The following is a 13,210-nucleotide window of genomic DNA, read 5'->3' on the forward strand; positions in this document are numbered from 1 at the left end:
CAGCGGACTGCCCGACCGCAAATGCTTCCCCCAGAAGCGCGCCACCGACCCATGGCTATAATCTTGAAGCTGCAGCTGCTGAGAAATCTACTCGCGGGCACCAACCCCCTACTACGAGGCTGAACGGGGCTGTCTGCTGAATGCAGAACAACGTCTTAGCCTCGCGCGGTCCTCATGAGGACGGCACACGCTGGGTACGATGGGCGGCAATGTTCACATACCGTATATAGAAGCGTACATAGATGTAGAACGTGGCAATTGGGCTACAATTTTGGCGCACGATGATCGACTGTACCGAGGCAATGCCTCAAATTCTGTTCTATTCTTGGATATGGCAGCACTACGTTCAGGAGCCAGATGTAATGTCAAGTTCAGCTGGTCACGATAAGAGGGCTTCAGGGGAGACAGAGGGTGTAGTTTTTTTGCTCCTCCGTTGAAGGAGAACAGACTACAGTGGGTTTCACTGTGGTCCATGGTTCGGTTTGCATGGCCACAATCGCACGACGATTATGATGGAAACGCACGCATCGATCTGTTGATGTTCCCATGCGGATGATGGTCACACCACTGCCTTCGAGGAGGAGGAATGTCAAAGCTAGGAGGTGTGATGTTTTGGGTCTCGAATGAGGAGTCTTTTCTGGATGTCCGGGTTGTTCCACTCCGTTCGCCAAGCGTTCTTCCACAAATGAAACGAATGGGACAACCCTCGCTGCCTCCACGCTACCGGACCACAGCCCAGCACCACGACCGCCCGACAAATCTGTACGCGTCACCGCAGAGTGCAGACGGAACCCGGGAGTACGTACAGCCGTGCGCCGTGGTGCCGAACGCTGCCCGTGGCAAGACATCACAAGCGGCTGCAGCACATGGCGCTAGCCGCGAATCCAAGATACGGGGAGCCAAGAGACATGGGAAGCCGAGAAAACACGGGGGGCCGTGTCTGTGGGTGAGCTCAGGGCACGCGGATCACTCAAGGACCCTCACTGCCACCCTCAGGAGCTCTCTCAAGAGAGAGAGAGAGAGCCGTGGTGGAATGTGGCCTCGAATCAGAGTGCAAGGCAAACGCACAGCAAAGCCCTCGTGCACACACGACTTCAAAAACACAGCAAGCCTCAACTGGGACCCAAGGCTACCAGAGAGGGACCTTACTTACCAAGGTCTGGCAGTTCCGCCAGCCTGCTGGTGAGACTGCATGCCGGTCAAAACCCGACCCAGAGTTTGTTTTTAATAAACCAATGTTGTTGAACATATGCAACGCCAGCAGGCCATGTGGCTGATGGGATTTGCAAAAAAAAATGTACATTTAATGCGGAGGGCAAATATTTGTTCGGGATGCATATTGTCAGTTTATGTATTTTGCGACTTATATTCTCAACGACGCAAGCGATTATGCGACAGATCATCAACCCACTGCCAGATGCAGGCCTCCCCACACCCTTTCGGTCATGGGCGTTGAATGACCATACTTCACCTCGCTAGTGAGTCCGGGTCGTCGGTAAAAGGGACTTTGCTAGGAACCGTGTAAATATCATTCATCACTGATATTAGCTGTGGCCCGGAATTGAACTTGGGTCGCTGGGTTCATAGGGCAGCGCGCTAATCACTGCGCCACCGCTCCACCCAGCCTAATCTTATTTTATTTCCATGTTCATTTTGGTTGTTAGAAAGTATATACGGTATATATATATATAGAAACACACACAGACAGCGAGAGTTTACACAAACAACTAGCAGTCGGTGAAGGGGCAGCCTGCTATTAAAAGCAGAAGATTACATCTGCCGCTGTGTGGCTGGGCGCTCCTTTTGGGAGCAAAATGAAATAACAGGAAATGTGTATTTGGGTTGCGGCTTCCTATATAGCCATTCCCTGCAGTCACAATACGGCTCACGGTGGTCACCAGAAGTCTGCGACTACATTTGCCACTGGGCTACAAAGTGAAAAGCTCTGTTGCCACTCCCACAGAGAGCTTGAGGAAGTCAACAGATGACTGCACACACAGCAGAAGACCAAACATTCAAGTGACCATTCTCTACGATACCCACACCAAGCAACTATTCTCCACTATAACCACATTAGGCAGTGTGGCCAACAGAAGCAATAAACCAAACCCTACAACAGTTTGTTCCATCATCACATGTTTTATTTCTCACCCTGAAGCTCTTCTTGCAGTGCGACGCTCCCCAGCGATGCCCATTCATTTTCTCAAGACACTGCACCGGTTTTGACTTCCGCCCTGCCACCAGCGAGGTGCGGCATCACACACCAATGGCTCCGGGTGGCCAAACGTGACGAGCGAGCGCAAGAGAAGGCCACAGACGTCGCGAGGAATCAAGAGCGAAGCCGCAGCAGCAGCAGCAGAGTGCGTCAAACAATCCAAATGATGCGGTGGAGCCCTTTGGGTGGCAGATTTGTGCCAGAAAGATGCCACGTGTTAACCAAAAATAAACTGACTTCACAATCGGAGTAAGAATCATTATTCATCCTGCTGGAATCCAATGAGCTGTGGAGCTCGTTTGAACAGATGTCTAATAGGTGTGGGCCAGCGAGTTATCACGACAAACAATAGCAGAAACGATAGGAATGCAAAACAGAGAAAAGGTCAGCAAGTCACTAAAAATAATGAAATTAAATAGACAGTACATATACAAATTGCATAAGTATATACATTCCTGCCAAATTTTCAACACAAATACAAGCTTGGGCAAGGCAGCAAAACAACAACAACAAAAACCAGTCCCAGACCACACAAGACAAGACACAGTCCCTTAGTGACATGGCACAATGAAAATGAAATTGGCCACAGCAATAAACCTGTGGCAGCTGAAAAGCCATGGATGGGTTCTTGCCGATGACACCAAGCAAAACAAGAAACACCACTGGAAAATTCGAATCCAGTCGAGGAAACCCCACCGAGTCGGTGTTGATTCTCTGTTTTGGGCCGAGGCAGACCCTTGGCTCATTAGTTTATTGCTTTGTTTGCTTATTACTCACAACTCCAAGATGCATCGCGGTGTTTTCAGCCACCGTACAAGGTATCGTGCCGGCGTCTGTGTGCAAGGTAGCCCTGCACTCGCGCACAGCGACGGAACGACTGCGTCTCAGCGCACCACCAGGCGCGGTTGGCAGGCTGTGAAGCGGCGATGACCACTGTTGAGTTGACATTCGTGGAATAAACAGTGCGAGGATGCACTGGGTTCAACAACTTCCAAGCACGCCGAGACCATGACGGCACTACTTACGCTGACTCCTCGCTTTTCCACGAGAAAATCACAGACAGAGAGAGAGAAATCCGGTCACGATTTGATTCGAGAATTAATTCTATTTATCTTGTTTGTTTCGTTTATATGTTACGAGCTGTACTGCCCGGCTTCGCCCGGGACTTGGATCCACCACGCGCGCCCACCTTTGTCTCCCCAGTGGCGATGTTCACACACCACAGCAGTTACTCGTTTGAGGCCGAGTCGACCTAGGGGAGGCCCAGGAGCAGTTTAAATAATCGTTACCGGTGGTGGCCGTCAGCGGGAATCGAACTCGGGTCGCCGGGTTCGTAGCGCGGCGCGAGAACCACGACCCAGCAATGCGTTACGCTTCCACATGCGCGGGTCACGTGACAGATTTGACGTCACAGCTCACTTGCCGTGCTAAAAATTGTATGCATTATTGAGCTCCCCCCCCCAAAAAAAGTGTATTTTTATAATTTTTGCATGTGTACAGTCTGGAAAGTACCCACATGGCAAATTTCCAGTCTGCATGTCGGGAAGTAGGCTAAACATTTTGAACAGACACACATATTCACAACTTTGCCTTTTATATATATGGAGATGACTTGTTTGTCCTGCCTCGTTCAGCCCCGATAGCCTACCGGTAACATTTGCATTTTATTTCTGCAAATAATCGTTTCGTGCATGTACGATTCGTTGCACGTACTCTAAAACTGATTGCCGAGGTGATAAATCATTACAACATCGCCAGCCAAGGTCTATCTACTTTTAGATGAAGGTCTCCCTGACCCTAACCTCTCAGTGCTGTGAAGCCACAATCCATCTTACTAATGGACATCGACTGATCTCATCCCTCCATCTCACACACACACACAGGAAACAAAGACAAAGATCCCCCGTGTAGCCTTTAACAGACTGTTGGGGCAAGTGGTGTTAGCGAGCACATATTAAGGACACACACACCACATAAGGTACTCATTAAAGGCAGAGTCGCTCAAGGGAAGGCCCAGGACCGGTTCAAATATTCGTCACTGTTATTGGTCATGAGCAGTATTTGGACTTGGGTCGCCGGGCTTGTAGCGCAATGCGCTACCTACTATACTGCGAGACCACGTGAGTGTACACACAGTGTGCACTCAAAAAGACGTTAAATATACACACAGGTATACAAACTACATCAGCTGTTCATTGTCAGTAAGTGGCAATTACATCGTCATAGAGCTTGTTCCAGGCTAGGTACACACACAAAGACGAGCTCACATCATCACTCAACCTCGACAATGATCGTCTTCTCAGGCGAATTATGTCCTTTGGCTGACATTCCTTCGTGGACCTTGTCCCTCGGTATATCGCGCCTTCTCTCGCTTTCCTTAAGAGTGTACGCCGCGTCTACGATGTGTGCTTGTTCCCTGGCCCACACGTCCCTCTCGCACTGCCCGCGTGCGATCCCAAGCCGCGTCTCGGATTCTTTGCCCAATATTCTGCCTTTTGCTCCATTTACTTTGCCAGTGTGCATATTTTTTTTACTTTTGTACCCAGGCCAGAAAGTTAACATGTGCAATGATTAAAAACGTTATTCTGAAGGCACATTGCGATGCTGCGTTTCATTATCAAGCTCAGCTCAGCAAAAGCCCTCTCTTCCACCCTGATCACCCCCCCTCATTTGATTCACCAATGATTCCTGAAAGTCTTTGACCAGACAGGTAGCGTGGGTTAATTAATGAGGCCCCCACTGGTAGATCCGGCCTCTGTGGAATGTGGCTTGTAAAAGACTCTCTCCACCCACCCACTAATTCCCACACTGTATGAGCCACACACACATACATATATTCATAAATTCGTCGAATGTATAGCCCCTATTCAAAACGCACCGGGTTAAACCCTACGACCAAATCGTACGGAGTGCGCCCTCGCCGTGGATGGCGACCACCGCCATGTAGTCTATAAAAAAACAGGTGCTATAGGCTGCCGCGAGGCTATGCTGTCACGAGCAAGCCGTGCAACAACGTCCATTGCTGTACGGTACTCTACTGTCAAAGTCTATGCTCCCCACTTTCACCAAGTCACGATAACCAGCACGGTGAAGTACGATCAAATGACTCCCAAAAACCCGTACGATGTCGTGAAGCCCTCATCGAGCAGTGGCTACATCAAGCAGGCGGTTCACATACGTGACTATAACACACACTGGAGTAGGCGTGCGATGGTTCGGGGGAATGGGGGCGAGGAGATCGAATGGTTGAGCGTGCAGAATGAAAAGAACCGCTCCTGTTGACAAGCCGTGCGGTTCCAGTGGGCTGCTTACCCCAGAGCAGGAGACGGACGGTCGTTAACCAACAGCCGCTTCTGACTCGCTGTGTAACTCCAACCATTCAGTCCATCAGATTATGGGTCATTCTAGATTTGCAGCTTTCGTGACTGCAAGGATTCACACTCTTAGTTTTTTCGGTAAAGTCACGTAGGTAAAAAATTAAATTAAAATTAATAAAAACAAAAATAATAAAAATCACGACGTTTCGGAGGCAACACAAGTCTCCGTCATCAGGTAGGACCGTCACAGCCAGATTTGCTGTATCAAGTGAGGCAAGGATTCCAAGATGCAAGTTCTTAAATACAAGTTAAGGGGGAGGGGGGGGGAGCTTATCAGAATGTGGTAGCCAATGAATGGAACGTATTGGGAGGGGGGGGCGGGGCTAAAAGAGGTGTGCGTAGACGTCGACGTGGACGTGTTTGTGTGCTAGCCCTAGTTGGTGCACATGATGACGTATTGGAAGGCGGGGGGGGGGGCTAAAAGAGAGGACGAGGAGTACGTGTACGTGGACCTGTTGGTGCACAAGCACCTGTTGGTGCACATGATAGAAGAGAACGAAAATGCCCGTGTTGTTTTTACCAGCGTTGGCTGAAAATCAAATACGAAAATGGAGAATACTGTTAAACGCTGGGGATGTTAACACTCGGTAAAGTAAAATGGTGCCCGTCAGATAAGATGGTCCAAAAATGTGTAGTTAAATCTTTTTTGCATGGTTAGTTTATGGGTCACCGGGACAAAAGCTTTTGAGCAACATTGCTTTGAGCTGTCCAATCCTACACTGGATTAGATATACCCGAGTCTCATCAACAGAGTCATGTTAATCAATAGTTACCGAGTTGCCCAATGTTACAGGCAAGGGCCCTCTGTCAGCAATGGTCGATGTCCGTCCATCACAAACTCGGGGAGAAAACTGTGATGCGCCGTCGTGGTGCATTGTGGTGGAAAAGACAATAAATTGTAGGCGAGGGCCATTCGTTCCACACCAACATGAGTCCACGTGGCAGCTGACGTGTAGTCTGAACCCGTAGTAGGTTCGTAGCAACAGCGTAAGCTCTCGTTGTCAGTGGCCAAAATTGAAGACTATAAAACTGAAGACTTCCAAGCAATCAATAAAGTCAATATTCCGACTTAATGATTCACTCAAACCCTGTTGCTTCCGTTCACACGCTTTACACATTTTACATGTAAACGTATACAGTAACCGGAGTTCATAATATTGTCAGGCACTGTCTCGTATCTTCTCATAAAGTACCTCGTGTATTTCCTTTGCGTTGTTAAAGTCGGTATTGTGCAATATCCTGCAGCACAGGAAAATAAAGTTTCGAGTTGATTTTGCCGAACGAGATGAGAACTCACGAGGCCAGGATAGGGTCCCATTTGCAGAGCGACCTGGGGGGCATCCCCTTGCCAGTAGGGGGGCAGGCAGGGGGGTGATGGCTGCGTGTGATCCCAACCGAGTGTGTTTGGGGGTCATTTTAAAATTAGAAAAAGTTGGGCCCCGACGGCAGCACACGACAGCCGACTTGCAAATGACATCACGGGGTCTTTAAAGTCCACTGACAAAGCAGACGGAACATCGTATTTTACTATTATATTGCCCGTGTAGCAATAACCGGGGCGGCCGCTAGAATTAAACTAGTGAGCCTCTGCAATAAGCGGTGAACGTGCTATCGCTGGGCGGTGTCAATGTATAGTTAGAATTTGCACGAATCTTTGCGTTATTTATGTTGACAATCTTGGTCACAATGTTCTGATATGCAAGAATTGTACACCCTAATCTTGATTTGAAGCTTTCGTGACTGCAGGAATCCATACTCTTTGGTTATTTCGGTAAAGTCACATAGGTAGAAAAATAAAATAAAATAAAAAATAATCTATGGTGTCAGGTACAAGTACCTTGGTGAACGAAGAGACTACATCGAAGCTGACAAGCAAATCATCTGAAGACAATGAAATGTCCTTGATTATAGAAACCAAGTGAGCCGTGATAATTGGTTCTTTACCCTTCTATCTGGCAACAAAACTGACACCTTTTTGCAAGGAGTCATGTTTGCATAGACCGCAATACCTGCAGTCATAATACAAACAAAAGAACATAACTCTGATAATGTGCACTGTCCTTGAAGTTGATTGGTCCACACCCGAGACAGCTTTCCTTCGAGTCTAGTCTCATATGGGTTGGACCAGATGACGCCAAAAGGCGCACAACTCAAGGACAATGCACCATCAGAGTATGAGAGCTCGGGGCAAGCATCTACACTATGGGGACCTCATTTGCCAGTAAAAATATGATAATTGGTTCTTTACCCTTCTATCTGGCAACAAAACTGACACCTTTTTGCAAGGAGTCATGTTTGCATAGACCGCAATACCTGCAGTCATAATACAAACAAAAGAACATAACTCTGATAATGTGCACTGTCCTTGAAGTTGATTGGTCCACACCCGAGACAGCTTTCCTTCGAGCCTAGTCTCATATGGGTTGGACCAGATGACGCCAAAAGGCGCACTGATGGTGCATTGTCCTTGAGTTGTGCGCCTTTTGGCGTTATCTGGTCCAACCCATATGAGACTAGGCTCGAAGGAAAGCTGTCTCGGGTGTGGACCAATCAACTTCAAGGACAGTGCACATTATCAGAGTTATGTTCTTTTGTTTGTATTATGACTGCAGGTATTGCGGTCTATGCAAACATGACTCCTTGCAAAAAGGTGTCAGTTTTGTTGCCAGATAGAAGGGTAAAGAACCAATTATCATATTTTTACTGGCAAATGAGGTCCCCATAGACAAGTGAGCCGTGTTAAGTACTGCTGAGGTGGTCTTGCCCCTGAATGGAAGCAGGGTCTCAGACAGAAATCATACCAGTTTGTAGGTAGGCGAGTTGATGATGGAAACGATAGGACGGAGCGGGGTACATTCTTTATAGATTTTTGGAAGGCCATAAAATCTGGGTGGTCTAGCAGCCAAAGGTTTAAGAGAAAGCTGCTTGGTCGGTTCGATTAGAAAAGTCGAATTCGTGATAATATTGTTGGTTTTTGTAGCCAGGCGGTTGGTAGGATCTTTGTTGATTTTGGTATAACTGCCATTATTAAGAAGGTCCTGGATTTTGTTGTTGTATGTGGTTTTATCCATGATGACCGTGGCATTGCCCTTGTCGGCTGAAAGGATGACAATGTCATCTCTCTTTTTCAATTGAGCGAGTTCAGAGCGCTCGTCTCTGCTGACGTTACTAATGGGTTTCTTAGCGTTTTTGAGGATGGCGGCGATTTCAGATCTTGCCACGTCTGCTGGGATGTGACCCAAACCTTTGAGGGCTACGTCAAGCTGGGCAATGATATCATCCACTGTGATGTGTTTGGGGGGTGACTGCAAAGTTCAGCCCTCTAGCTAGTACCGATTTTAGGCTATCGGAAACTGGGTTGTTACTCTGATTGACAATCTTGTCAACATCTAACTTTTTAATGTGTGGATCTGGCTTCTTTTTTGACATGATGTTGAATTTAGCAATCAGGTTAACTTTACATTTGGTTGACATTGTCGTGGCAGAAGAAACAGTCATGTTATCTACAAGGTCCCAATCAGATGTGGACATTGTATCTGTTAATGCTAAGTGTTATTGTAGGAGACATGTCTAAATTATCAAGTTCAAAGCAGAGCAGTAATTGTACAGCCTGTATAACATGTTTGTATTTTTAACCCAAATCTGCCTTACAATAGAGTTTACACGTTAATGGGTTTTGCCCGATCATAAATAAACAAATTACGCCAATAAATAAACATCGGCATGTAATAAGGCTAATTTTAATGTATATACTATTTAACTATGAACATAAACAGTCCAACAAGACAAAACTAAATAACATAATCAAAACCAAAACACGGGCCGGGCAGTAAAACCATGTATAGCCTGCCATCCCATCTCATCCCCGACTTTCCCATCTCATCTAAGCCCAACCCAAACCACTGCACCACCACTCTCTACAGGTGCGAAGTATAGTGCGAAAATAAGAGATTCTGCGAGTCTGGGACACGTGGTGAACCTTCGTTTAGAACCAGAATTTGCCGAGACGCACCATTCGCCCACACGCACGTACGCAACACTTAGCGAATGAAAGAGCTTTGCGGCTTTAAAAAGGGCTGTGTGAATTCACGGCCCTTTGTAAAATTCAGTGCTAAAGGATTTCTTCCATGTCACTCAGTGTTAGGGTTTTGACCATACTTCACCAAACTGATCGAGGTCAGGGGCAGGTGGGGGGTGGGAGATCCAGGACCTTTTCATGTATGGCTTGTCACCGACGTCCACCGTGTCCGGGAATTAAACTCAGGTCCCATAACCACTGCTCTCCACTCCCTCACACATTTCACTGCTTTAAATAACTCGTACCACTCCAGACAGTGGAATGACCTTCGTCACACACCAGTGCTGGACCTTCATCTGTGAACAGGTAAGAGCCCATGAAGACCACGAGTCTATTTTTCAACGGAGAACCGATTCTCAACACACACACACAGCAAAGGCAGAAAATTCCAAAGTGTAAAAATTGGCCACCGTACGGGATGATAAAGCAGTCACTTTGTGGTCTCTAATCGTTACCTGCTGGCCGTGTTGAGACAGTGGCTTTCGAAAATAAGCCGCTCAGACCCTGTTCCGTATTTAGCACAGCGCTCCGCTCCTTGTATCCATGTAACACGACTCTTAAGGTCAACACCTGCCCATACCCAATCCCCGCCAGCGAGTACGATGCACAGTTTCCGCTCAATAAAAACAGCAGGACGCGTTGGAAACGGCAGCGGTTCAACGTGGAACAAGGCAGCGACGCGGCTCTGTGGCGGCAACAGTTGATGGGGTCACGGCAAGAGACCGCTCCATCTTCTCGACCGCACACGGCTGCGGAGTGGGCAGTAGTAGAGCGACGAGGGTTGGTGGATGAACCTGTTCGTGCACACAGCGAGTGTAACACCCCCTCGGACGCGTGTTGGGTGTAGTGCTCCAGCTCCCACCCACACGACGAGCTAGCATGACGAGCTAGCATGACCAAACGGGTTACATAACCCGTTATTACACACCAGTTCATGCTTTCATGGACTCTGTCCAACCTCTCTCATCTCGCTGTACACCCATTCCGTGTCCTCCAAATCCAGCAACAAAGGCCTCTATCTAAACTTGGAGCCGTCTTCCACTCGATGGGAAGCCACTCCCGTCGCAGATTTACATCGCGGCGATGTGCATGTCTACCCCTGGCCACCTGTGATGCAACACTGCCGTACTTATCCTGACTCTTTGGTTCTTTCGGTAAAGTCACGTAGGTATAAAATAAAATAGATCACGACGTTTCGGGCGCAACACCTGATGACGGACGCTCGTGTTGCGCCCGAAACGTCGTGATTTATTTTATTTATACCTACGTGACGTCACCGAAAGAGCCGAAGAGTATGGATTCCTGCAGTCACGAAAGCTTCAAATCAAGATGACTTAGCATGTTCAAGGTGTCTACTCCGTCGCCTCTTCGTCTATAGAGTGCCTACAACATCACCGTGTATCCCTTCATGCCTCCCCATCTGCCCTGTCGTCGCCTACGGTCCACTAACTCTGCATTGTCTTGAGAGCCAGATACCCCGGTGTATCCCACATAACACTGTTTGTGCAAGTGCTATTCAGCAAGCGCCTATGAAGCCCTTGCACAGCGTACGTATGTATGTGTCCTGTGGGCAACACCACGCCAGGCCGCATTGGTCTCTCCCCAGTGCTAACGTTTACACGCCGCATAAAAGTACTTATTTATCTATTCGAGGCCGAGTCGACCTAGGGGAGGCCCAACACCCGGTCACATAACCACCACTGATGTAAAGTCATGGCTGCGAATCGCCGAGTTCGTATCAGAGTGCGCTTACAAGAGCGCCACCGCTCCCGGACTCTGTAACATTACTCACGTGTTTACACCATTGGAACCTCCTTTGCCAGTAGCAAAATATGATAATTGGTTTTTTACCCTTTTATCTGGCAACAAAACTGACACCTTTTTTACAAGGTGTAAATGCTTACCCCGAGCTATCATACGCTGATGGTGCATTGTCTTTTGAGTTGTGCGCCTTTTGGCGTCATCTGGTCCAACACCATGTGAGACTAGGCTATAAGAAAAGGTGTCTCGGGTGTGGACCAATCAACTTCAATGACAGTGCATACATTATCAGAGTTATGTTTTTTGTTTGAGTTCTGACCGCAGGTATTGTGGTCAATGCAAACATGACTCCTTGTAATAAAAAGGTGTCAGTCTTGTTGCCAGATAAAAGGGTAAAAAAAACAATTATTATCAATTTCGAGTTAAAGCTTTCGTGACTGCAGGGATTCATCTTCTTGTTTCTTTCGGTAAAGTCACGTAGAAAGGAAGTAATAAAATAATAAAAATAAAACATAATAAAATAAAATAATTCTCACGACGTTTCGGCTACAACGCAAGCAGCCGTCTTCAGGTGCGTTGTAGCCGAAACGTCGTGAGAATAATTATATTTTATTATGTTTTATTTTTATTATTTTATTACTTCCCTTCTACGTGACTTTACCGAAAGAACCAAGAAGAATTATTATCAAGTGGACCGCCGAATCGTGGCTCACGGGCGAACACGGACGACTGAACTGGGGGTGTTAGAGGAGCAACAGCGATCACACGTGGATGAGAACACACGCGCGTTGACGAGGGAGATGGAACACAATCGGAAAGGTCACCGAGGAGCACGTGGAGACAGGGTGAAGATGAACCCACCGGCTCGCCCCCTTTGATGATCGATGGCGGCGAGTGGGCAGCGGACACGGACGTCGCGATCGGTGGTCGAGACTAACAACGGAGCGGCAGCCAACGGAGAGAAACGCGGAGCGATGAAACCGGCTCGTGTGGCCGTGCCAGATGCTCATCGCGAAACCCCGAGCGGTAGCGACAGTGTGTGGGAAAACTTTCATCCAGCAGTGGATAGGTCAAGGCTGCTGGTGCTGCTGTGTCGAGGCTAATGGGGCAGACGACGTTGTACGAACGTGCCAGAAAAAATAAACGACTACCGAATCGAACGGTGGCCACAATAACAGGCGACCATTCATAGAGCGCACATCCCCCGTTACTCCACAGGGGTCACCCCGCGCACCGGCCCCCGACCACGCCCGGGCAGGGGTCCCCAGGCCGAGCGCTGACGGGTAAGCCGCTATCCGAGCACCGGTGTCTGACTCGCCCGACTAGGCCTCGCCTCGGTGATTCCGCCTCGACGCGCCGCCCGGACTTTCCCTGGCTCCGAGGGGGGTCCTCTCGGTCCGGCCCGAGGCACCTCGTACCTGCTGATGCTGCTGTTGCTGCCCGACGTTCCAGGTTGGCATCCGTGAGCGGGAAGCAGCGTCCACGGCACGGAGCGGTGCCTTTAAGCGGGGCGCGCACAGGCACACACACGCGCGTGTGACGTCACGGGGGGCGGGGGGTGGGGGCGGAGGGGGGCGGGCGAGATAAATGTGAAGTCATGCTGGCATCATCATCAGCAGCAGCAACAGCATCATCATCAGCAGCAGCAGCATCAGCAGCAGCATCATAATCAGCAGCAGCAGCATTATCAGCAGCAACAGCATCAGCAGCAGCAGCATCATCATCATCAGCAGCATCATCATCATCAGCAGCAGCAGCATCATCATCATCAGCAGCAGC

General features: G+C 48.6%; 1 protein-coding gene across 3 annotated transcripts in view; it reads right to left on the bottom strand.

Annotated features, from left to right (window-relative positions):
- LOC133356611 (prestin-like) overlaps positions 1-12,972 on the bottom strand; it is a 33,696-nt gene extending 20,724 nt beyond the window's left edge. For all 3 annotated transcript variants that reach the window (XM_061574245.1, XM_061574244.1, XM_061574243.1), the window contains exon 1: positions 12,850-12,972. The gene's annotated coding sequence lies outside the window, so the exon portion shown is untranslated. The remainder of the gene's footprint in view (positions 1-12,849) is intronic.
- Between the last annotated feature and the right edge of the window lie 238 nt (positions 12,973-13,210).

This window comes from Lethenteron reissneri, chromosome 54 (assembly GCF_015708825.2).
Source record: "Lethenteron reissneri isolate LAM-NWPU_2019-01 chromosome 54, ASM1570882v1, whole genome shotgun sequence".
In the NCBI taxonomy this organism is placed as follows: domain Eukaryota; kingdom Metazoa; phylum Chordata; class Hyperoartia; order Petromyzontiformes; family Petromyzontidae; genus Lethenteron; species Lethenteron reissneri.